This window comes from Oreochromis niloticus, linkage group LG4 (genome assembly GCF_001858045.2).
Source record: "Oreochromis niloticus isolate F11D_XX linkage group LG4, O_niloticus_UMD_NMBU, whole genome shotgun sequence".
Classification (NCBI taxonomy): domain Eukaryota; kingdom Metazoa; phylum Chordata; class Actinopteri; order Cichliformes; family Cichlidae; genus Oreochromis; species Oreochromis niloticus.
Genome location: NC_031969.2, coordinates 23888401 through 23914303, shown reverse-complemented (window position 1 = coordinate 23914303; position 25903 = coordinate 23888401). Strand labels below are relative to the sequence as shown.

The 25903-nt window shown below is 37.5% G+C and overlaps 1 long non-coding RNA gene across 12 annotated transcripts in view; it reads left to right on the top strand.

Moving 5' to 3' along the window:
- LOC106098006 (hemicentin-1) overlaps positions 1 to 25667 on the top strand; it is a 68518-nt gene extending 42851 nt beyond the window's left edge. For 9 of the 12 annotated variants that reach the window (XR_003219657.1, XR_003219654.1, XR_003219648.1 and 6 more), the window contains 10 exons: positions 61 to 315; positions 440 to 694; positions 1088 to 1438; positions 1584 to 1838; positions 1963 to 2217; positions 2382 to 2708; positions 2806 to 3045; positions 3174 to 3401; positions 15156 to 15419; positions 15553 to 16630. This is a non-coding gene — a long non-coding RNA (hemicentin-1). Of the gene's footprint in view, positions 1 to 60; positions 316 to 439; positions 695 to 1087; positions 1439 to 1583; positions 1839 to 1962; positions 2218 to 2381; positions 2709 to 2805; positions 3046 to 3173; positions 3402 to 3496; positions 3761 to 3904; positions 4280 to 14012; positions 14340 to 14430; positions 14671 to 14799; positions 15028 to 15155; positions 15420 to 15552; positions 16631 to 24065; positions 24294 to 24422; positions 24687 to 24820 lie in introns of those variants that run through there. The other 3 variants (XR_003219647.1, XR_003219655.1, XR_003219652.1) reach the window with 3 other exon arrangements.
- The last annotated feature ends 236 nt before the right edge of the window (positions 25668 to 25903 follow it).

The window sequence follows — 25903 nt, the reverse complement described above, 5'->3', positions numbered from 1 at the left end:
GTTTACATATTTATTGTGTAAATATAAAACAGAAAAAAACCTGTTTTTTTTCTTCTTCAGATGCTCCGGAAAAAAACACAAAGAAAAGTACTCAAGACATTTTTCTGGTTGAGGGCACTAATATCACCTTGAGCTGTGAAGCTGTTGGAAACCCTCCTCCTGTGTATAACTGGACTTGTGATGGGAAAAATATGTTGGAGAACACAAACAGTCTCAATATCACCCGAGTAAAGCACAACGCAACTTGCACCTGCACAGCTACCAATTATCTGGGAAACATAACCCACACAATCAATGTTCATGTGAAAAAAAGAGGTATTCATCTTTGTTTACTATATATCTAATATTTTTGTAGCTCATTTAGACAATAGTGATGCCATCTTTTTAATTTTACACTAAATTAATTTTAACTCTAAATATATTTGCTTGTGAATGGCAGGTTGCCCACTAACACTGACACCTTCTGAAACTGTGGTGACATTTGGAGATCCAGTTTCAGTCAACTGCAGCACATCAGCCACAGATGTTGAAGGAATGGGCTGGGAGGCTCCATTTGGAGGTACAGGATTTGAGCCTCCTCCTGTTGTCACTTGGAGGGTTGAAAAACTAGAAGAGTGGACTCCAAGTCCTTTCTGCTATGCTACCTTGGTTGATGGATCCCAGTGTACTGTGAGTCCAGTCATCACTGTTTATAGTAAGTACATTTGAAAACTGTGTTATGGTATCATCCAGTGCACGAACAGACAATTTAAAAAAATATTATTAAATTAATTATTAATTAGTAAAACAATAATTTAACTTTCAGCAAGAAGGTCCTGTTGTTCAATCTACCAGCTGGCTGGGACTCTTCTGTGCAGAGTTTTCCATTTTTCTCTGTGTTTGTTTGGACCCACAGACTATACAAAGACATCAGCTTTGAATGATTTCAGGTTTCTAAGTTGTCTATAGGAGTGAAATATTGTTTCTTTTTATGTGATGGAATTATGACAGACTGGTGATTAGCTTCTGCCCAACAAAGACTATCAATTGATAAGAAGAATAAAATGGATGGATTAGTAAATTTACTTTGTATTTACCATTTTCACAGAAATACCAGACACTGTGTCAATTTATCCAATGAATCAAAGCCAAATGATGGAGAAACATGTGCATTACAATAAGCACACAAGGACACTGCGTGGGCTGCAGTGTAACATCATAAATGTTGCTCCTGTTCAGTTCCTCACTGTTAACTGGTACAAAAACAATGAAAGCATCATGGCAATGTCTTTCAATGACACAACAACCAAAACTCCAGTAAATGAGTCCTTGATTCTGAAAGTAAACATAAGCAGAGAAGAAAATGTAGCTGAGTTCAGATGTGAAGCTGAGCTGGACTTTGGACCACATGGACCAAAACTTTATATCAGTTCTCAAACACACAATGTTTCAGCCCACTGTGAGTAAACATCCTGCTGTTCACACACAAACAGAAAACTCTTGGATTTGTTCATTTGTAATTTGCATACAACAATGTCAAAACAATGAAATGATGCACCATGTAACTGTTCAAACGTATAACAACCTTTGGTTTATCACTTCAGATGCTCCGGAGCTGAAGACACAAATTAGTACTGATGTCACTTATGCACTTGAGGGCACTAATATCACATTGAGCTGTGAAGCTATTGGAAATCCTCTTCCTGTGTATAACTGGACTTGTGATGGGGAAAATATGTTGGAGAACACAAACAGTCTCAATATTACTCGAGTCAATCGCAATAAAACCTGCACCTGCACAGCTACCAATTATCTGGGAAACATAACCAAGACAATCCATCTTCATGTTGAACCAAGAGGTACACATTCTTATTTACCTTACATCTACTATTATTGTGAATTCTTTAGTGGATACTTTTGATGTATTACACATTTTACACCAAATCACTTTAAAGAGTTAATATGTGTACTTGTGAATGGCAGGTTGCCCCCTAACAGTGAACCCTTCTGAAATTGTTGTGAGATTTGGAGATCCAGTTTCAGTCAACTGCAGCACATCAGCCAGGTATGTCACTGGAATGGGCTGGGAGGCTCCATTTGGAGGAACAGGATTCAAACCTCCTCCTGTTGTCACTTGGAGGGTTGATAAACTGGAAGAGTGGACTCCAAGTCCTTTCTGCTATGCTACTCTGGCTGATGGATCCCGGTGCACTTCCCATCCAGTCATCATTGTTTATAGTCAGTATAGATTGTTTTAATGTACTGTGACCTGAATGAATAGACATTCTTTATGTAATAAAGCAATGATTTCACTTCTTGAAAGGGCCATCTTAAATCCCTTAAATTATTTATTTCATTAATTTATGTTGTTTGCTCTTTTTTTTGTTTTTGTTTTTTTACAGAAACTCCAGACTTTGTGTCAGTCCCTGACATGGCTCGTGGTCCAATGGTGGAGGGCATAGGGTACAATTTGAAATGTGATATCTACAATGTTGCTCCTGTTCAAAATCTCATAGTGAAGTGGTACAGAGGCAATGAAACTGTGCTCACACAGACATTCAATGGATCTGCTCTGACTCCAGTCAACACATCTTCTACTCTGAGAATCTCCACTCAGAGAGATTACAATGGATTAACTTTTAGATGTGAGGCTGCGCTGCACCTCGGACCCAAAGGACCAAAGTTCCCCCCTAATGTAACCTCACCACCTTACACTGCTGTTGTTCTCTGTAAGATTTCCACCAACTTACTTCATGTTTCTTTATCTACTGCACAGCTCTGTGATCTATGAAATATAAATTAATCTATTTTGATTTTAATTCCCAGATAAGCCATTAATGAAAGCTTGTCCAGACCACGTCACTGTTGTTGAAAATGCTGCCTTCAGCATTGACATGTTACCTTGTCAACCTGATGGGAGCCCTCCTCCCACTGTTCAGTGGTTCTATGAGGAGAAACTCATCAATCCATCTAAGTCACTGACCAGGACTGACTCTGGAAAGTACACGGCTGTAGTTGAAAACAGTCTTGGCAGAAGCAACACCTCAGTTCATATCACAGTGGAACGTGAGTGCATCAGACCTGCATTCCTTAATATTTTGTCAGAATATAAAGCACTGCACTAAGGTATTGACAAGGTAATATTTTGTTTGTGGTTATTTAGTCTGAAAATGAATCTGATACCATTTTTACAGACAGTCCTTCTTTCACCTGCAAAGAGCACTATGAGGTCACAGTGAATGATAAACCTCAAAGTATCTGTGAACCAGTAGGATTACCTACACCCACCCTCACCTGGTTTAAAGATGGTAAACAGATGGTTTCCCCACAGCGCTGGAAAAAGAATGATAGTGGAAAATACTTGCTTAATGCACACAACACACATGGAACAGCTGAACACACACTGTATCTTGAAATTTTGTGTAAGTTTTAATTTGTCATAATTTCTGATGAAGGCACATTTTGAAGCAAATTCTTTCTGTTTCATTTCCTCAAATTTCTTTTTTTTTCCCCACAGATGCCCCTGAGTTCAAGGGAGGAAACGAAAGCAAGGAGGTGCTCCAGGGTGAGGATGTTACTATAAGCTGTAGTGCTGACAGTAACCCACCCTCAAACATCAGATGGATCTACACAGCTGCTGAGAATTCAAACGTGACCACTGAGGGGCACCAGAAGATTATCAGTATCACTAAAGCCACGTCTACCAATGGTGGTTATTACATTTGTGTTGCAGAGAATAAAGCTGGGAGAAATACAAGATTTGTCAGACTGGTGATAAAAGGTATGATTATTGATTCTGTGCAGAAACATTTTAACAACTATTTAAATGTAGAAAGTGAAAGATTACTGATGTTTAATTCGAACAATGCATGGCATGAAGAATCGAGAAGTCGTCTTATGTCTTTTTATTTTGTTTACCTTACAGGTAAAACCATTAAAATCCCCTTACCTATCATTTGGGTTTTGCTTGCTCTATTGAGCATCGGTCTGATCGTCCTGGTGGTCCATTGTCGCAATCAGCGGAAAAAACGTGGACACTACAATTTTGTTCCTGACGAAATGGCACAGACATCTCTTTGAGTTCTCCACAATCCAGTAGCAATGCTTAGGATATTCACTGCACAATTTAAATATGTGTAACCTAATCATTTGGTCTAGCATGTAAAAGTTGTCAGAAAAGTTCCGTGAACATATTTTTATTTTAAAACATCTCTAACTTCATATGCTTGAAAACAAACAGTAGAAATAATAATGCATTGTACTTGTTTGCTAAACACAGCTATAAAGAAGGAAATGCAGTTATTCTTTTATGTGTTGTGTTTTAATTAAATTCTTTACATATGTATGGTTTCTGTCATTTTCCTTTCTCACAGAGTAGCTGCTTTATTGGATGTAATATGTGCAGTGCAAATCTTATATGCCATTTCTGAAGTCAAACAAAGTAGCATATTTTCATGTTAGTTCTGCACTCGCAGGCCTGGCTAGCTCAGAGACTTATCACCGTGAACAAAAGCAAGACAATCAGAGCTCAATCAGTTTTTACTTGCAAGGGAAGCCCAATCAGGTTCTTGGAGCTCCAAGCTTCTCACCTGATCCCAGCCAACTTCAAACTCCAGCCTTCCCTCACAGCCTTTTATTCAGTGAAAACACAAACACCACATTGTAAAACCCATATGGTCTGTCATAAAAGCTAAGGCAGTGTTTGTGTGTTTATGCATGTGCGAGCGTGTGAGTGCATGTGTGTGTGTGTGCGTGTGTATGTGTGTTTGTATACGTGACTTCCTGGTTACAACCGTTTAACATCTCTAGTTATAAAAAGGGTCATCTCCCCTCACCCCATATATGGCTTAACCCCTTTAACGGTTCACCATATACAATCATAGGTGAGCCCATAAAGGGCAGGAAATAACATTCCTTACCAAATAAGGGAACCAGAATCTTACATGCAAGTGTGCCTGCAGTTGGAAACTATAGCTAAATAGCTTCCCCCAACATCCTACATTTAAGGATTAACAGAAAAATATCTAATCATGCAGTTCAAGACAAGGTTTACAAATTTTAAGCACAAAAATGACAACTTTTAACAAAATCACTCTAACATTTCATGCGTAAAAACGCAATTGAATTGATTGAATTGCATGGTGAGCGTCTGCCAGCATCAGATGTTATGTGGTGGCTGATGATAAAATTTCTCAAGGTCTTGAGAAATCAGGTTCCATATTATCTTAATGACTTTTTAGTACCATATAACCCTTTTAGAGCACTTTGCACACGCACTGCAGGCTTACTTATTGTTTCTAGAGTATTTAAAAGTAGAATGGGAGGCAGAGCCTTCAGTTTTCAGGCCGCTTTTCTGTGGAACCAGCTTCCAGTTTGGATTCAGGAGACAGACACTATCTCTACTTTCAAGATTAGGCTTCAAACTTTCCTTTTTGCTAAAGCATATAGTTAGAGCTGAATCAGGTGACCCTGAATCCTCCCTTAGTTATGCTGCAATAGGTGTAGGGTGCTGGGGGATTCCCATGATGCATTGAGTGTTTCTTCTTCAGGCACCTTTCTTACTCACTATGTGTTAATAGACCTCTCTGCCCCTTCTTGTTATTAACAGGGAGTTCTTTCTCACCACTGTTGCCAAAGTGCTTGTTGCCATATGATTGTTGGGGTTTTCTCTGTATGTTACCTTACAATTTAAAGCACCCTGAAGCGACTGTTGTTGTGATTTGGCGCTGTATAAATGAAACTGAATTGAACTGATTTGAATTGTTATTGGCACTAATGCCAACAGTAGTGTGTAATTAACCGACAGCTAATATGTCAGTTAATTCGTAATATTTTGCTGCATCTATTTATAGTTTCTTTTTCTTTTTTAGATTTTCTTCTCTACCATTTTGTTTTTGTTTGTCTGTCTTCATCAAACACTTCTTCCACACTGAACTCTGTGTAAGGTGCATGACTGTACAGTGAAGGTAGGTGAGTGGTCTATTGCGTCAAGACATTTGAAAAAATGTACAAATGGGCAGCTGTCAGTGGTTGTAGGGCCGCTGGCCACCTTAAGGAATAAGCAACAACCAGAACTCCTGAAGAAAGAACAGAAATCAAAACCCAAACAATAAACACATTTCTTAAATTTCAAAACCTGAGAAAATCATGTACAGGATCATAACAAACTCATACACTATTGAGGTACTTAAGAGGAGTTTCAACTTATGTAAATAGTCTAAACATGAAACATGAATCATGATTTGCATCTCCAAAGCATGAAATGGACATTGTGGACTGGGATGTCATTACACGTTTCACTGTGATACTGGGTTGTGGTAGGACATGCCTAGAATGGCCAGGAGGCATCCTGATTTAATGCCTAAACCACTCCAACTGTCTTTTTCAATTTGGAGAAGAAGTAGCAGCTCTATTCTGAGCCCCTACCAAATACCCAAATTCCTCGTGGTATCTCTAAGGAAGAGGCCAGCCCCCTTCTGGAGGAATTAATCTTTACCACTTGGATCCATGGTCTCATTTTCTGAGTCACTACATAGAACTTGTAAGATTGTAAACTGACCAGTACATCTTTGCCTTAACATTTCACGCTCTGTGTTCAACACAACAGACTAGTACGAAATCAGCATCAACTTAGATGCTGTTTGTTCTTGAGATCTTGAGACCCTTAAGCATCTCCACTTGTGGCAGCAACTTGTTTCCAGCTGACAGCCAGGGCATCAGACTTGAAGGTGCTAATTATATCCCAGTTACTTCAAACTTGGCTGCAAACTGCGCCAGTGCAATCTGCATTGCTCAATAAAAGCCAACAACCCTAGCTTTTAAAATCAAATTATATCATGCAACTAATTAAGAAGGCAAGTTGGACAACAAGTTATGGATTATTGATAACATGGTAACTATACAGTTATAACAGCTGCAACTGAAACTTGATATGGTTGGGTCTATAAAGTTTTGGACAATCAAACATTTAAACTCAATTAAAAAGTAACTGAAGTGCAGATTTTCAGCTTTATTAAAGGGGTTTAACAAAAATAATTGTGATTTTATGATAGGGAAGTTGAAAATGTATCTGTGTAGTTTCTCAGTAATCCGGGTCATAGTAGTCTTTAGAGCTAAAGAACATGATGATTGGACTTCCTTAAGTTTAAAGAACTCCAGTCGCCTTCTTTTTAAGATTCTAACACTAATGAAAAAGAGCAAGGAGTCCTTGAGAAGCTTATGAATGAAGAGATCTGTGGTGTATGTGATTACACACATCTACACTCACACTTAGTTGCAGAATGCTGAACTAACCTATCAAATCAACATTACAAGCGGTTTTTAGTAGTGTCATGATGTATATCTGCACAAAGCAAAATCACAGGATTGTTTTCCAGTATCTGTGTTGTAGATGGCATGGGGATTGGAGGCAGATATGAGAATGCAAGGCAGGGCCTTTTGCTAGGCTAGTGAAAACAGCAACACAAACCCCTGGTGCCAAGCATTTTCCTCTTCTTAACACTAAATGTCTTGCCTACAAAATAGACAAACTGGAGCTACAAATTGCTAAAAACAGCCATACTCATATGCTCACAACTGCTGTGTATTGTGATTTCAACAAATTATGAATTTGACACCAGTAACAGGGTTCAAATACATTGGGACAGGAAATTGATGAGACCATCTGCTGTAGGTCTGAAAGCAAAGTTTTTCTCTGTTGAGCATTAATATAAATATGCATAAATATGCAACATCCTCTTATGTGTGGAGGGTGCAGCACCTGTACTAAAAATAATTTATGCTTAGAAATGATGACAACATTGATGTATCTTGTTTAATGAATTTTTTTGTTTTGTTTTGTTTTTTTTAAACAAAAAAGAACTTTATATTCTGTACTATTACAAACTTTCTTAGAATTGAGGTGTTTACCTTTGCAGCCTTTTACAAAATAGTGAATGTGCCCTGTGTCACAGATTGGTGAACTTGTGTGTCAATGAAGCTTGTTGTACAACATGGTTTGAGTGCTCTATTAGGGTAGAAAGCATGCACACTGGGACATTCAATATTTTTGCTTTTTGCAGATAAAGAAGTATCAGCAAAATGTGCTAGCCTGTCACATCATTTCTTTCACTTTGTTTGTCAACGTGTTTGAATTCAACCCACTGTATGTTGATAACTGTCATTTCCCTTAAATGATGTGGCCTCCTTTAATTTCCAACATATTATCTAGTGTGATTTTCTTCCCGGTGAGTTCTGATGTGTTTTCAAACTGTTTCTTTAATCTTTTGAGCAGTGTATCTATTTCCTGTCAAATGTATTTAACTGCTCAGATAAGCAGCAGAGGCTGATAGCATCAATGACTTCGTGGTTTCAATCCTATCTGTCTGAGAAAGACAGCTAGCAGCAATTATCACTGAACAAAAGACTTTATGATAAAAACATGATGACTAACAATGTTTTACTTGTGGTTTTTATAATACTTGCCTTTTGAACTTGCAGTTAGGAACAGGATATGAACAGTATAACACAAAAGTGTGGATAATTTTTGTGTTGCACCACTTCCTCCGGTGTCTTCTTTTCTTTTTTTTCCACCACTTCCTCAAATGTCTAAAGAGAAAGAGAGCACATGCTGTGGTTGTGAGAGCATGCCTGTCATGATGACAGACCATTAGGGCTGATCACTTTGTATACGTTTTTGTTTTTTCAGATTGCTGTGCCCATCTTACCACCATGGTTTTCAATTGCTTATTCAATTGCTTATTTAAACAAAACTGAGGAATGTTGTTTATGAGACCTTCCCTAGTGGTAAGGGAACTTTATGAAATGCCTTTCATGTTTTTATTTAATACTACTGAATTTCAAAATGTTATATGTTGACATATTATAAAACTGTATCTGCATGTTGCTTTTTGTACATTCTCCCTTGATGCATATTTTCCCTTCACTCAAGGGCATGGCAGGACTGACCACAGAGTACCAGCTGATGCATGTGGGTCTGGTGGAGCCCGTTCTCACGGTCTGGTGTGGGCAGAGTCGAGCTCAGGGAGGGTGGAAAGTCATCTAGAGGAGAAAAGATAGGTCGGAACTGGGAGCAGTATACGGTGACTTTTTGTCCTTTGAATGAACACTTTAATACATTAAATAACTCATATACACTATAGACACTATTGAAGCCACTACCACGATGGCGTTCAATGGAGGATCCTACTCCCTCAAACAAGTTTCCATGATGATCAAACCAGCATAAAAGGGTTATATTCTGAACATGTGCAAACAGAAAAAGATGATGTGGATGATTCTCACATAAGTGTAGAGAGAATGAAACAAACTTTCTGTGTCTGTGTTTATTAAAAAGATAAAAACTATGACATGTACAACAACTTAGAATAACTGGATGATCACTAAGATGGATTAGGTTGACAAATCTGCTCTCTGTGGTGCATTTTTGTGCTAGAATTTGTATTTCTCTGTAATCTCACATAACTTTTTTCTTCTTTGTAGAAATTAGGCACTTTGTGAAAGAACAATGAAAAATGGCAGAAAACATAGGAGGAGGGGCATCACTAAGCTACCGTTACTTCACAAAGCGCTGGCTCTAGATGTGGTTTCACAGTGTTTCCTGTACACAAGAGCATTGAATTTCCTCTATGTTTTCTTTCTGCGTGTGATACTGCCAGCCTGTCAGGCGGACATCATATCTCCTTCATCGACCTGATATTCATCTAACCTGGGTCCTTAAGCTGGACATCGTCTGGATGATCCTGAAACACTGCTCACTTCCTTCCATCTCATTATTCCTCCCGCATGCTGTTCAAGCATGCTGTCTGTCAGGATGCTAAGCTTCTTCATACTCATCTTTTCACTGTGTGGTGAGTAATAATGATGCTCTTTAAGTACAAAGGGATTTTCCTTAACTCTGTATCTATCTGAAAAGTTGATTATTTTATTGAGTTGATAGGAGTAAAACCTTTTAGTTAACTTTGAGTTTCTTTTTGGCCTAACTTTCGGTATCTTGACATGTCACCAGTGGTGGTAACTGCACAAAAAAGCAAACTAAAACTAATAATTTCTACATGTGTTTTTTTAAAATATAAAATACTCCCATTTTAAGGAGGTACTAATGGAATTCGAAGGATTATCATTGTAACCTCTGACTTTTAAAAGAATAAATGAAAACCCATTTTAAGTGGGAGAGGTGAGCGTTCTGGTACAAACTTCCGTTTCATCAAACTGAAAAAGCGTGGGCCATATTGAACTTTACAGTCTCATGAAAAATAAAGCTTTCTCAGGACTCTTTGCAGTCTTGTGAAAGACTAATTATACCCCATCATTCAGTAGCTTTTAAAAAACCTTTAGCAGCAATGACTTGCAGTAACCACTTTCTTTACAATGTTATCAGTTTCTCACATAGTTGTGGGTAATTATTTTTTTTTTTGTGTGTGTGTGTGTAGTGAGGCGGTCAGAGATGTTATGATTAAGCTGCGACCACGCCACCTAGTGGAATTCCACCCCTAGGAAATATATAGAGTGTTTTCAAACATCCTAACCAAAAGACTACACTGGTTTGAAAGTGCACTACTAAAGCAGGTTGTTTCCAATATTAAAATACCTTCAATACATTTGTTAAAAACGAATTATAATTCCAGTCTGGGTCACAATATAAGTTAACTGTGACACAACCTATCATAACTAAAATGTCTTCCAGGCAAACAATATGAAAACATCACACACACACACACACACACACACACACACACACACACACACACACACACACGCTTTTAAGACAAAGAAAATAAAAAGTACACACGTCAAATAGTAAGTTAGATTCCACAGGTGGTCATTATAACAATTCATCCTAGTGCAAACACTTGAAAAAGGAATGTCCATATGGCGCGCTCTGTGGTGATTGGAGCAAGTCACCAAATGAGCCAATATAAATACCATATGCAGGTAAACACCAGCAAGACACAGGGCATGAAATCACTCAAGTCCTAGAAATAAAACAATGGCTTTAGCATCTAGTTTTATAATTTGCGGTCGACAGGAATAATGCGCCAAATGTCTCTTACCCCAGAATTAAAAGGACACTATATCCAACTGACCATAGTAATGCAAATGCCCTCTCTGCAATAATTAAATCGATCACTCTGCAAACATAGCCACAAAGAAGCCACCACACTGCTCATTATACCAATAAATTTGATAAGATAGAGGATGACAAGCATACAGCCTAGTAACCGTTGTAGAGCCTGATCAAAATTGCCTGGGTTATCCCTCCAAAAATGATGATGAAAAAAATGTTGAATACAGCCTTGTACTTAAGAACATTTTTGTTTATTTGCTGGAGTGCTCGGGACATTTGTCCTGTTGCATGATCCAATTTCTATTTGTACTCTCATGATCTTTAACATCTAACATGCTGAGTGAGGCTTTGTAGAGTCTGACGTGCAGCTCTTTTTTTATTGGACTTTACCTGAGCAATGTACAGTCTGACTTTGGGTTGAATTTGCTTGATGATCAGTTAAACATCCTCATGGATTTGATTAGCACCATGTGGATGCCATTTACCCTCTTAAAACTTATGAAAGCAGTAGGGGTGTACTTATTTAGTACTATATTTATTTATAGTGTTTAAATAACAGACAACATATAAATGCACTTTAATTTCAAAATGAATTAAAATGTTTTATTAGTTTTAATCAGTATTTAGCACAGTTTCTTTCCAAAGATATATATTTCTTTTTGCATCTTATTGTGAACACTCTGTGTTTTGATTCATGAAGGTGTCTCTTAGATGTAGACGTTAATAATGTGGCAACATCCTAGAGGGTCCTTGAAATGTTAAATGTTGTCTTCTGTCTTTTAGGACTTTTGGTATTCCTGGGCTGGCCAGTGCATTCTATCTTTTTAAGAATTATTACATATGACTAGGACACCAAACAAAATTTTTAATATCTCTGATTTATTTTGCTTTGTCATTGTAATATTGGCCTTCTTTACTTGCACTGAGATCTCACTGGGCCTCATGTGGTCAATTTTTCAATGATTTCTGAACCTCTGAAAATGAATATGTTTAAAAACAGTTGAGGCAAATGAGTGGCTCTATTTTAATATTCTGCATTTTACTATATATTACTGATGCTTTTTGATTTTGTTTTGTACTGTTTATTATTAATACTTAGTGTGAAAAATGTGAAGCAGGACAAATAAAACCTAATAAGCACATCAATCTTGTCTATTTACAGATGCTGACAGCATATGCCCACCAGAGGACAATCCTCTTATTCTGAGTCCACATGAGATTATAGAAGAATATGGAGGAAATCCTGTCACTGTAAACTGCAGCACAACATTAGCTAAACATAAAGGGATGTACTTTACAGTTGGAAATGAAACCTCTCACATCATAGAAGAACAAATGAATATCTCCCAGTCAGTGTCACTGTCAGACTGGAATGTGAAGATCAAGTGCAAAGTAAAACTAAATGAGTCTCATGAATGCAGCAAGGACCTTCAAGTTATTACATTCAGTAAGTTTAATTTGAAATGAATACAGAACAATGCTAAGAAAACTAAAAGCAACGATCATGTGTAACTAACTGTTATCTAACTTTGTTTGGCAGAGAATCCAGAAGTTGTTTATTCTGTACAGCTTGAAAATGTGATGGGAAAAGAAACACAGTACAGACTGCAGTGTGACATCATCAATGTTGCACCTGTTCAGTACCTGACTGTTAGCTGGTACAAAAACAATGAAAGTATCGAGACACAAATCTTCAATGACACAATAAAAACACCAGTAAATGTGTCCTCTATTCTGAGAGTCAACATCAGCAGAGAAGAAAATGTAGTGGAGTTCAGATGTGAAGCGCAGCTGAATTTTGGACGACAAGAACAAAAGACTCCTGCCATTTCTCAAACACAAAAGGTCTCAGCACACTGTGAGTAAACATCCTCCTCTTTCAAGACAGAAGGCAAGGCAATATAGGTTTACTTGTATAGCACCTTTCATACTGAAGCAATTCAAAATACTTATACTAATACAGAGGCAAAAAGAGAGAAAGTATATTAAAATTATCAAAAAAAATAAATGTTTTTTAAAAAAATGAAGAAGATGCTTTAATTTTCATTTTTGGCTTAGATCAAATAAATTATTGTCAATTTAGCTATCTGTTGTGCAAATATAAAGCTGAACAAAAAAATGTTTTTCTCTTCAGATGCTCCAGAACTAAACACAGAGAGTACTAAAGCCTTCTCTTCACTTGAGGGTAATAATATCACTTTGAGCTGTGAAGCTGTGGGAAACCTTCCTCCTGTCTATAACTGGACTTGTGATGGGGAGATTATGTTGGAGAATGCAAACAGTCTCAATATCACCCGAGTAAAGCACAACACAACTTGCACTTGCACAGCTACCAATTATTTGGGAAACATAACCAACACAATCAATGTTCATGTTGAACCAAAAGGTATTCCTCTTTGTTTAATCTACATCTAATATTCTTGTGGATCATTTAGATAATACTGCTGACCTATTTCTTATTTTATACCAAATCCTCGCTAACTGTGAATATGTTTGCTTGTGAATAGCAGGTTCTTCTTCTTTTGAGCATGCAATTTAATGAAAACAACGCATAAACTGAAACAGGCTAGACACAGTCACATACTGTAACTGAAAACATTTCTTTGTGAATACCAGGTTGCCCTTTAACACTGACACCTTCTGAAATGGTTGTGAGATTTGGAGATCCAATTTCAATCAACTGCAGCACATCACCGACAGATGTTGAAGGAATGGGCTGGGAGGCTCCATTTGGAGGCACAGGATTTGAACGTCCTCCTGTTGTCACTTGGAGGGTTGAAAAACTAGAAGAGTGGGCTCCAAGTCCTTTCTGCTATGTTACTCTGAATAATGGATCCCAGATTATTGTGAGGCCAGTCATCACTGTTTACAGTAAGTACATGTGCAAACACTGTTTTATTGTGTTATAAACTATATGAATTGAAATTTGTAATATAATATAGCAACAATTCAATTTATTTATTTACAGAAACTCCAGACTTTGTGTCAGTGTCTGACATGGGTCGTGGTCCAATGGTGGAGGGCAGAGAGTATGATCTGAAATGTGATGTCATCAATGTGGCTCCTGTTCAAAATCTCACAGTGACATGGTACAGAGGCAATGAAACTGTGAAAACAGAGACATTTAATGACTCCACTATGACTCCAGTAAACGCATTTTCTACTCTGAGAATCTCTACTCAGAGAGATTACAATGGATTAACTTTTAGATGTGAGGCTGAGCTGCACCTCGGACCCAAAGGACCAAAGTTCCTCCCTAATGTAACCTCACCACCTTACACTGCTGTTGTTCTCTGTAAGAGTCCCAACTACTTACTTCATGTTTCTGATCTACCACACAGCTCTGTGATCTATGAAATATAAATTATTTTGATTTTAATTCCCAGATAAACCATTCATGGAAGCTTGTCCACACCACGTCACTGTTGTTGAAAATGCTGCCTTCAGCATTGACATGTTACCTTGTCAACCTGATGGGAGCCCTCCTCCCACTGTTCAGTGGTTCTATGAGGAGAAACTCATCAATCCATCTAAGCCACTGACCAGGACTGACTCAGGAAAGTACACGGCTGTACTTGAAAACAGTCTTGGCAGAAGCAACACCTCAGTTCATATCACAGTGGAACGTGAGTGCATCAGACCTGGATCATTTTATATTTTAGCCAAATATTGATAAAACACATTAAAGTATTGACAAGATAATATTTTGTTTTCAATTATTTACTCTGAAAATGAATCTGATACAATTTTTACAGTGAGTCCTTCCTTCACCTGCAAAGAGCACTATGAGATCACAGTGAATGATAAACCTCAAAGTATCTGTGAACCAGTAGGATTACCTACACCCACCCTTACCTGGCTTAAAGATGGTAAACAGGTGGTTTCCCCACAGCGCTGGAAAAAGAATGATAGTGGAAAATACTTGCTTAATGCAAACAACACACACGGAAAAGCTGAACATACACTGTATCTTAAAATTTTGTGTAAGTTTTAATTTTTCAGAATGATATTGTCTTTTTATTGATTTCTCAACAGTGAAAATAGGTAATTTGAGATGATAGTATATTTTGAAGGATATTATTTCTGTTTCAAAATTTTGTATTTTTTCCAGATGCCCCTGAGTTCAAGGAAGGAAATGAAAGCAAGGAGGTGCTGCAGGGTGAGAATGTTACTTTAAGCTGTAGTGCTGACAGTAACCCACCCTCAAACATCAGATGGATCTACACAGCTGCTGAGAATTCAAACGTGACCACTGAGGGGCACCAGAAGATAATCACTATCACTAGAGCCACGTCTACCAATGCTGGTTATTACATTTGTGTTGCAGAGAATAAAGTTGGGAGAAATAAAAGATTCATCACACTGATGATAACAGGTATGATTATTGACTCAGTGCAGAAGAGCTATGGGAATGTAGAAAGTGAAAGATTACTGATGTTCAATTTCAACAATGGATGGAATTGAGAAATTAAATTAATCTTATGTTTTGAATTTCGTTTCTCTTACAGGTAAAAGCAGTAAAATCCTATTTCCAATCATTTGGGTGTCGCTCACTCTATTGATCATCAGTCTGATTCTTCTTGTGGTCTGTTGTCGCATTTGCCAAAAAAAACGTGGACATTACAGTTTTTTTCCTGTCAAAGTGCCAAATGTCTCAAATATCCCTTTGACTACTGCACAAACCAATGGAAAAGCTTGGGATTTTTAATAAATTCTGTTCTGCACATCAAATTTTGCCCCCTGGCCTGGTGGGTTTCAGGGAGGGAGGTGATCCAAAATCCTGCAACTGTTTATTAAAATACAGAAGAATGGATCATGTACTTGTTTACAGCTTTGATCGCAGGATTTATTCTACTTCCTTAAACAAAGAGAGACAAACTCAATCTCTTTCTATGATGACCAGCATCTCTTTGAAAGGTATGGCACGACAGATGTTAATACATTGCCAAGAAGTGCATGAATATCATTACATGAGAACTGAAGCACGATAGAGTGACTCATGTTCATGAATGTTCTTCTCTAGTTGTACTTGAAATACACAGTGACCATTGTAACAATATCTCAACATTTGTTCACATTAACAATGGTAATGTGGTAACATTAACGATTTGTTCAGGTTACCCAAATATATCTCATGCATCACCAAATACAATATATTATAAACTCAAAGCAAGCAACTAATAAATAAGCCTCAATACAAAGCCTATTCATTAAAAAATTTGTAGGCCTACATTACTTTTTGCATCCCCTCTTATCTCAAAAATACATTAAAATTTAAAGTCCAATTAATTTATTGTCACAAATACAATTTCTATTTCTTTCGCATAGCTAATGCACTTGAAGCACACTTTGCCTGCTAAGGTCTGCTGGCCGACTATGACGATATAGAAGTGACAATCTCACTTTAAGAACAGTACTTCATCATTTTCCAGAGTTATATTTCACTTTAACAGGTTCACAACAGTCTTATTATTTCTGCTGTGTTACATACAAGCCATTTTAAGGACTATTAATCAAACCTGTATATTAAAATGTTTATTCAGAAACACTTGTGTACTCTATTTGGAATAAAATCTTATTTTTATATTTTGCTGTCTTTTTCTTTCTCCTCACAAGGCAGCTTCTTTTTAGTCTTGAAATATGAGTTGTGTACATTGTTCGGCCATATCATGTCACGGGATTTAAACAAAATAGCCTATTTTCATGCATCAGAACTTAATTATGAATCCTTAATGATTTGATTCAAAAAGGTGGGTGTCTCCCAGTATTAGTCAGTGTGTAAAGTGATGATTTCCTTAGGTTTTATTTTCAGTTAATTCAAAATAAATACTTAAATAAACAAGATGAGGATATGCTTTTTCTTTTTCCTTTTAAAAGCCTTTAACAAGTCATTACAGGTGAATTCTGACCAAACAGACTATTTTACAATGACCAATACATGCCAGTAGTTTAGAGGTTTCTCAGACAGTGAAAGATGAAAAACTATGTTTTAGTTGATATCCATTATGCTAAAGGGGCATAATGTTTGCTTCAGTCCGAGCCTTGGGTTTTGATTATGCTGAACCTGTGTGCCTCCTTATGCTTGTCACGAAAGACTCTCATTAGTAAATCTAAAAATTATTTATAAAACATAAAACATTAAAAACAACAATCACAAGAAAAAGCAAAACCCAAAGCTATGGGTCTCGGGCAATTGACTGAACAAAAAGTCTTTATACTCAAAGGCTCCCTAACACAATGCTTAAAGTGCAATCAAAACCCACTGATCAGGCCCACAAGAAATTTGGAGGATCAGATCCCTCCCGACTTGGACTTGCACTAACCTGTGTTCTTCAATCTATAGCGTGCTGCACACTGACCCCCTGTGCAAAGGATGAACAACCTGCAGTCATTTGCTCCGAAGCACCAAATTTGGATTTAATTTCCTTATAAGAACATTAATAGTTGAGCACAGATCAAAACTCTATCCGCAACCGATTCTCTCGTGGTTCCGCTAGTTTTGCACTTCTGTATTTCTCCGTCTCTATCAGTTCCAGTCGTTCACCTCACAAGGCTGGACGAGAACCTCCCCACCTCCCCACCTCTCCTCCTGCCCCACAGCAAGGTCTCTCTGCACCGTGTCTCTGTCCCTCCCACCAGACTACTTCATTGGTCCCTTCCTGGTGGCTCCCTGTCCTGATTGGCTGACGACAGTGTCCTTCAAGGACATGAACTCGCTCAGCTCTAAGTAAAACGCGACTTTTACAACAAAAACTTACATCGAGAAAGAATACAGCCACAGATTAAAATCACAGCCCATGCAATATAAAACCCAAGCGAAGCACAGAATCAGCGAAGCACAGAATTCCCGGAGCTTGTATCTCGAGGAATGCTTTTTATACGCTTTTTATAGTGTACTTTTTAAAAAAGTACACTATAAATGCAGAAGTATAACATTGACCAGTGCAGGCTATCAAGATGCGACACAGACTAGTAGTATTTTCGCTTGATGCGGATGCGAAAACTAGTTTGTTCCTGTTTTTTTCACAATGTAAAATTTTTTTTGGAAGAACAAGAAATGCCTGACTGGCAGCCCGAATTAAATGTCGGATCATGGTGTTGATTTCGTGTTTGAACTGAAGAAAGAAACGCCGGAGCAGGTTTACATCATGCTGAGATTATACTCCCTTGGGACGTCCTCCAAGCTGTTGGGATAACTTTGGAAAGATTTTTTTTCTTTCTTTTTTTGTGTGAGAGAAATAATCTGAAAGTTTGGCCAAACAAGTGACCGTTGATTTGGGCACAGGGCTTTGGGTGAGTCTATCTGCCTCGTTTGTATGTATGAAATTGTCAGTCTCATTAACATAGATTTTTTCTGCAAGGTGACGAAAGAAGTGAGAAGCTAATGGTCACGATATGAAAAGTGAAACCAACTTAGAAGTGCCTTAAAGTAGTAATATAGTTTTGTTAGTACTGTTTAATGCCCGACACCATTGGAGGACAGGACCATTCCGAATGTAGATGAGTACATCTCCTAACATTTAAGTATTGTATTGCTACTTTATGCTTTTACTTTAATATATTTTGAATTCAGACATTATACTCTGTACTCTTTATCATTTAACTTAAAGTTTTAGTTTCTTAGTATGTTGTACATTACTGAATATCAAGCTAAATTCAAAGGACATTTACCGCACAGAGGGAAGACTGGGAGAACAAATAACTAGTACTAAAAGAATATACGCAGAACAGAAGAGGAACAGAATACTAATGAAAAAGAATGAAACTTACACAGTAAACAGTAGGAACCAGAAAACCTGAAAAAACAATAGAAATCAGAACCCAGACAAAAAACACAACTGCTAAATTTCAAAAACTCTTAAAATTACACGATCATGACAAACTCTGGCACTATAAGGTAGTTCAGTAAGGTTCTAACTTGAGTAAAAAGTCAAACGAATTTTTTGTCTACTTTGCAAAAGTTATCCAAGACAAAAACTGTTCATAGTTAATGCCCTGTATAACAAATTTGTAATAAGACGGAGCCTAAACAGCACCAAAAACAAAACAAAACAAAACAAAAAACAAAAAAAACAAAACAAAACAAAACAAAACAAAACAAAACAAAAAAACAAAAACAGTCTTTTCTGCTCATTCTTTTAATAATATAGATCTTATTTAAATTTTATAACCATAATTCCAAACAGATGAATTAACTCTGCCAGGGCGGCCATTTATCAACCATTCTGTTTGTAATTTTTATGGACAGAGCTATGCACAGCCAAAGGTCCAAGGGTGTCAAGTTCAGTGGTGTTATGGAAATCTGAAAGAAACTGATCTACACAAACAGCTTGTCTTTGTGAGGTTTTAATTTCTCTTTGCAAAGGGGTCAAACAACAGTACAGAGTATACCAGCAGTCTGCGTAGCTTTTGACAAAGAATGACAACAAGCATAGAATCATAGAAACACATTATCTACCCATCATGGTCACAGATTACAGTCAGAACATTCCATGCAAAAGATAACTTGCACAGACGAATATATCTATAAGACAAAAACAGGATGGCGTGGAGCCTTCCAGTCAGCCAAATTAGAATTAGAATTAGAATTCAACTTTATTGTCATTGCACATGTCACAGGTACAGGGCAACGAAATGCAGTTTGCATCCATCCAGAAAGTGCTTTAGTCGTGATATAGATATATTACAATATAAATTAGCAATAATAGAGATGTGTAAGTATATTACAGAAATCAACTTGAAACAGAGAAAATCAGAATCCTAAAATTTCCTATCATGTTTCACATAAAAATCCAGCAATGTTCAAACTAGGGGATCTTTGTGTGTCATAGTGAAAGTGAAAGTTTTGCAATATCTCAACATGTCACTCCTCATACAAGAAGAGCATGTGTGGGTATTAGCTATACTTAAATTTAAACATTGTTTCTAAATTTGCCCTTGCAGCACTGTTGCTCAAAGTCACCATCTGCTCTCATAGAAATATGTGAGGTGCAGCAGATGAAGTTTCAGTCAACTATAACTAACCTGGTGTGTGTGCTGTACATTTTCTTTCCTCCTCCAAAAGTAGGTCATTTGTGTTACCAGTGGTTAGTTTCCACTGGTAGGACCATAAGTGCTGATAAACTTTTCTTGGTGGCAGGCAGAAAGCAAAAAAATAGACACGCTTAAAGTTATATTTGCATTAATTAATTATTACATGTATTGTAAGTGAAAAAGTAACAAATTCTCTCACCTCTTGTCCTAACAGAGTGTACATAGTAGCCACCACCACAATCAACTTCAAGCATTAGCTCAGTCAAAGTAGCTGCATGTCTCTCATGTGGAGCATGTGATTCATCCATATCAACAAAAGCAACACAGAAGTGTGTGCACAGTGTTATCAACTCGAGTCTTCATGACAGGCTTGGTGGCTGCATCAATCTTTTATAGAATCTGTGTTAACATCAGAGGTACTCTGGCAAGGAGTGAATGCGTAGAAACTCTCTTGTGTTTGCAGAACTTTGCGTTCACAGTTACCGCCCTGTGTTTTCCCAGTTTTTTCTTTAACATTGAGTAGTTGAAACAAAGAGTGTTTTTCACATTACTAACATATTGCTTTTGTGGAAAGTGAAGCTTTTTAAAGTTAATCCTGGATACTTTTTTTAATGTTTAGATTTTGTCTGAATCTTGAGCTTTACAATTATTTTCTCTTCCATGTGTCTTTCGTATAGACGTAAACAATCTAATTAAAAAAAACTAAAAAACATATTGTATTATATCTACTATTATTTAAAAAGATAAGTTGGGCAGATATTTGCCCACTATTGATGACATGGATGACTGTACTTGTCATAGTTGTAACTGGAAATTTATTCAGCCAGATGTTTAAGTTTTTAGACAATGATAAATGTTGTAATTCTGACTATATTCAATAGATGTAAAAAATCAAACCGTCAAGATGTAATTGAAGTGCAGATTTTCATTACAGATTTAAAATTCAAGTTTGTTTGTTTGGGTTTGTTTTTTAAAAAAAGCAAATGTGATTGTAGGATAATCATTAAGACAAACTATTTGGGGACCTGTAAAGATAACTTATCCTGTACTGCAGGATATCTAATGCAAATCCTGAAACTGAACTTCTGCTGGACAATCCTGAAACAGGCTTCACCTCCTCCATCCATCTGCGTCATCCTGTATGCTGACTAAACATGCTGCTTGTCTGGATGCTGGGCTTCCTCATGCTCATCTTTTCAGTGTGTGGTGAGTGCTTAAGACCTCTATGTGTCATAAACTGGCTGTGTAATGGAGGCGGGAAAGGACCAAAATGCAGACTCATATATCCTGGACATGAACTCAAAACACAGCCTTTTTTTAGCTGAATAGAAAATAATACAAAACTACACCGGGAAATTATGAGAATTAAACACACAGGGAAGTACATAGAAAAACACACAACCATGAGGGAAAATGTGACAGAGGGAAACAGAGGGCTTAAATACACAATAAAATGACGAGGGAACAGAAAACATGTGGGAAACACAGCTGAGACAAATTAGAAATGACAAGCAAAACTAAACAGACTGAACAAGGGACGCAAAACGTTCACAATAAAACAGCGTGGTGATATGACATGTTGGATAGTATTTCATTTGGCGGTTAAGAACAAAACGTTTTACTTTCTTTTTTAACTTCACTTTCAGTTCATGGCTAGCATTTAGTTTCAAAGGTCACAATCTCCACATGTTACCCACGAGGGTAACTACAAACTGAAAATAATGGTGCTTTGTAAATACTTCTCTTTTAATGAGATTCAAATTAAAATCACAAAAATGAAAATTGTCACTGATATAACATCTGAATTTTTAACATTTAACATTTTCAAGTTAAAAGTGTTATTTGTGGTTTAAACTTCATCAGTAAATCATCAGAATCTAGCACCATTTACAAAACTTTGTTGGTAGGATCTTGGGTTATGTGTTTTGATTTTTGGTGGTTTTTGATTTACTTTTGCGTAAATAATTAATAATTTATGTTCTAGTTCTCTGGTATTTAGTGTCTCTAATTTAATGTCATTTCCTTAATGCTTCTGAATTAGCTTAGCTCTTAGCTCTTCTGTATTAGTGCAAGTTTCCTCTCTTGTCCAGCTGTTTGTCTTGTCTCTGTGATTAATCAGCATTTTGTCTCTGTGTTTGTTTGCTCTTTTTCTGCATCAGGTTCGTATCAGTCTGGGTCTTTGTGTTTGTTCGATTCCTGTTTTATTGTGATACTCTCTTGTCTCTTGTGAGTTGTGATGAGTTTACTTGCCATGTTTTTCCTGAGTTCCTGAGTGTTTCCTATTTGTCTCCGCTCCCCTTAATCACTCTCTTGTGTATATATTGTCTCAGTCTGCCTTTGTCCTTCGTCAGAGTAAGATTTTCAGTTCAGTTTCTGGGTGTTATTCTGTTTCCTGATCTTCTTCCCCTAGTGTCTTGGGCACTTAGTGACTTCTGTAGTTTGAACTTGTTTTTTGATTTAGTTTTTTGTTTTGTTTCATGTAGTTTAAGGACACTTGAAAAATGGCAAAAAATCATATTTAGCATGTTTTGATCTTAACAAGGCTCCAACCACAGCTTCAACATGCAACAAAAAGAAATGGGAGTGAAACAAAACATTCTTTGAGCATGCAATTTAATGAAAACAACGCTTAAACTGAAACAGGCTAGACATAGTCACATACTGTTGAATGTTGTGACTGAAAACATTTCTTTGTGAATGGCAGGTTTCCCTTTCACACTGACACCTTCTGAAATGGTTGTGAGATTTGGAGATCCAGTTTCAATCAACTGCAGCACATCAGCCACAGATGTTGAAGGGATGGGCTGGGAGGCTCCATTTGGAGGTACAGGATTCAAACCTCCTCCTGTTGTCACTTGGAGGGTTGAAAAACTAGAAGAGTGGGCTCCAAGTCCTTTCTGCTATGTTACTTTGGTTGATGGAGAGCAGTATACTGCGAAACCAGACATCACTGTTTATAGTAAGTACATGTGCACAGACTGTTTTATGGTGTTATAAACATTAACTGACATTTGCATTATAATAAAATGGTGATTTCACTTAAAATGCTCAGCAGGTGTCTAGTATCCTGTAATTACTCTGATTCAAATGTTAGTACGTTTTAATCAAAATGAAAATCTATCTGCAACCAGCAACACCATTTGTGAAATAATGCATATTTTTTGTATGCTTATATTTGAGGGTTTTTTTCACTTTGATTTGTTTACAGAAACTCCAGACTTTGTGTCAGTGTCTGACACGGGTCGTGGTCCAATGGTGGAGGGCAGAGAGCATGATCTGAAATGTGATGTCATCAATGTGGCTCCTGTGCAGAATCTCACAGTGAAGTGGTACAGAGACAATGAAACTGTGCAAACAGAGACATTTAATGACTCCACTATGACTCCAGTAAACGCATTTTCTACTCTGAGAATCTCAACTCAGAGAAATTACAATGGATTAACTTTTAGATGTGAGGCTGAGCTGCACCTCGGACCCAAAGGACCAAAGTTCCTCCCTAATGTAACCTCACCACCTTACACTGCTGTTGTTCTTTGTAAGAGTCCCAACTACTTACTTCATGTTTTTTGATCTACCACACAGCTCTGTGATCTATGAAATATAAATTAATCTATTTTGATTTTAATTCCCAGATAAACCATTCTTGGAAGCTTGTCCAGACCACGTCACTGTTGTTGAAAGTGCTGCCTTCAGCATTGACATGTTATCCTGTCAGCCTGATGGGAACCCTCCTCCCACTGTTCAGTGGTTCTATGAGGAGAAACTAATCAATCCATCTAAGTCACTGACCAGGACTGACTCAGGAAAGTACACGGCTGTAGTTGAAAACAGTCTTGGCAGAAGCGACACCTCAGTTCATATCACAGTGGAATGTGAGTGCATCAGACCTGGATCATTTTATATTTTGTCCGAATATTGATAAAACACACTAAAGCATATTTTGTTTTCAATTATTTGCTCTGAAAATGAATCTGTATAATTTTTACAGTCAGTCCTTCTTTCACCTGCAAAGAGCACTATGAGATCACAGTGAATGATAAACAACAAAGTACCTGTGAACCAGTAGGATTACCTACACCCACCCTCACCTGGTTTAAAGATGGTAAACAGGTGGTTTCCCCACAGCGCTGGAAAAAGAATGATAGTGGAAAATACTTGCTTAATGCACACAACACACATGGAACAGCTGAACACACACTGTATCTTGACATTTTGTGTAAGTTTTAATTTTTCAGAATTATATTGTCTTTTTATGATTTCTCCACAGTGAAAATATATAATTTTTGAGATAATAATATATTTTGAAGGATATTATTTCTGTTTCAAAATTTGGTATTTTTTCCAGATGCCCCTGAATTCAAGGAAGGAAATGAAAGCAAGGAGGTGCTCCAGGGTGAGGATGTTACTTTAAGCTGTAGTGCTGACAGTAACCCACCCTCAAACATCAGATGGCTTTACACGGCTGCTGTGAATTCAAACATAACCACTGAGGGGCACCAGAAGATAGTCACTATCACTAGAGCCACGTCTACCAATGCTGGTTTTTACGTTTGTGTTGCAGAGAATAAAGTTGGGAGAAATACACGATTTATCACACTGATGATAACAGGTATGATTACTGACTCTGTGCAAAACAGTTATGGAAATGTACGAAGTAAAAATTACTGATGTTTAATTTCAACAATGCATGGCATGATGTATTAAATAGAAGTCACATGTTGTTTTATTTTGTTGGTCTTACAGGCAATACCAGTAAAGTCCTCTTTCCAGCCATTTGGGCTTTGCTTGCTCTATTGATCATCGGTCTTACTCTCCTCATGGTCTTTTTTCACAACTGGCAGAAAAAACGTGGACAATACAGTTTTGTTCCTGTGTGTCAAATGTCTAATATTGCACAAGCCAATGGCAATGCTTAGGATCTTTGCTGCATTCGGTTCTGCGTATCACACTCATTGATACAATTTAGATTTGTTAGTATTTTGCAGATTAACTACATTATTGAATTTGAAGTTACATATTTATATATAAGTCATTGATTCATTAAAAGCTAGAAAATGAGAAGCATATTTATACATAAATGGATTATGATCCATTACTAAACTTCATAGACCTGAAATAAATACAGTATAAATATGCAAAACAATAAAAAGTTACACTTGTGATATAAAAATACTGTGTTACCCAGTGCTATGAAGCAGGAAACTGTTAACAGTATCCTCTATTTGGATTAAAATCTGTTTTCATTTATTATTTTTATTTCTTTTTCATTCTCCTCACAAGGCAGCTTCTTTTTAGTCTTTAAATATTAGAGTTTAAGTATCTCGGGGTCTTGTTCACAAGTGACGGGAGAAGGGAGCGAGAGATTGACAGACGGATTGGTGCTTTGGCTGCAGTGATGCGGACGCTGTACCGGTCTGTTGTGGTGAAGAGAGAGCTGAGTGTGTAAGCGAAGCTCCCAATTGACCGGTCGATCTACGTCCCTACCCTCACCTATGATCACGAGCTGTGAGTAGTGACTGAAAGAACGAGATTGCGGATACAAGCAGCAGAAATGAGCTTCCTATGAAGGGTGGCTGGCCTCTCCCTTAGAGACAGGACTTGAGAAGGAGAAGTTCGGCCATCCGGGAGGGGCTCAGAGTAGAGCCGCTCCTCCTTCACATCGAAAGGAGCCAGTTGAGGTGGTTCGGGGATCTGAGAAGGATGCCTCCTGGGCGCCTCCTGGGTGAGGTGTTCCAGGCATGTCCCACCGGGAGGAGGTCCCGGGGCAGACCCAGGACACGATGGAGAGATATCTCTTGGGTGGCCTGGGAATGCATTGGTGTTCCC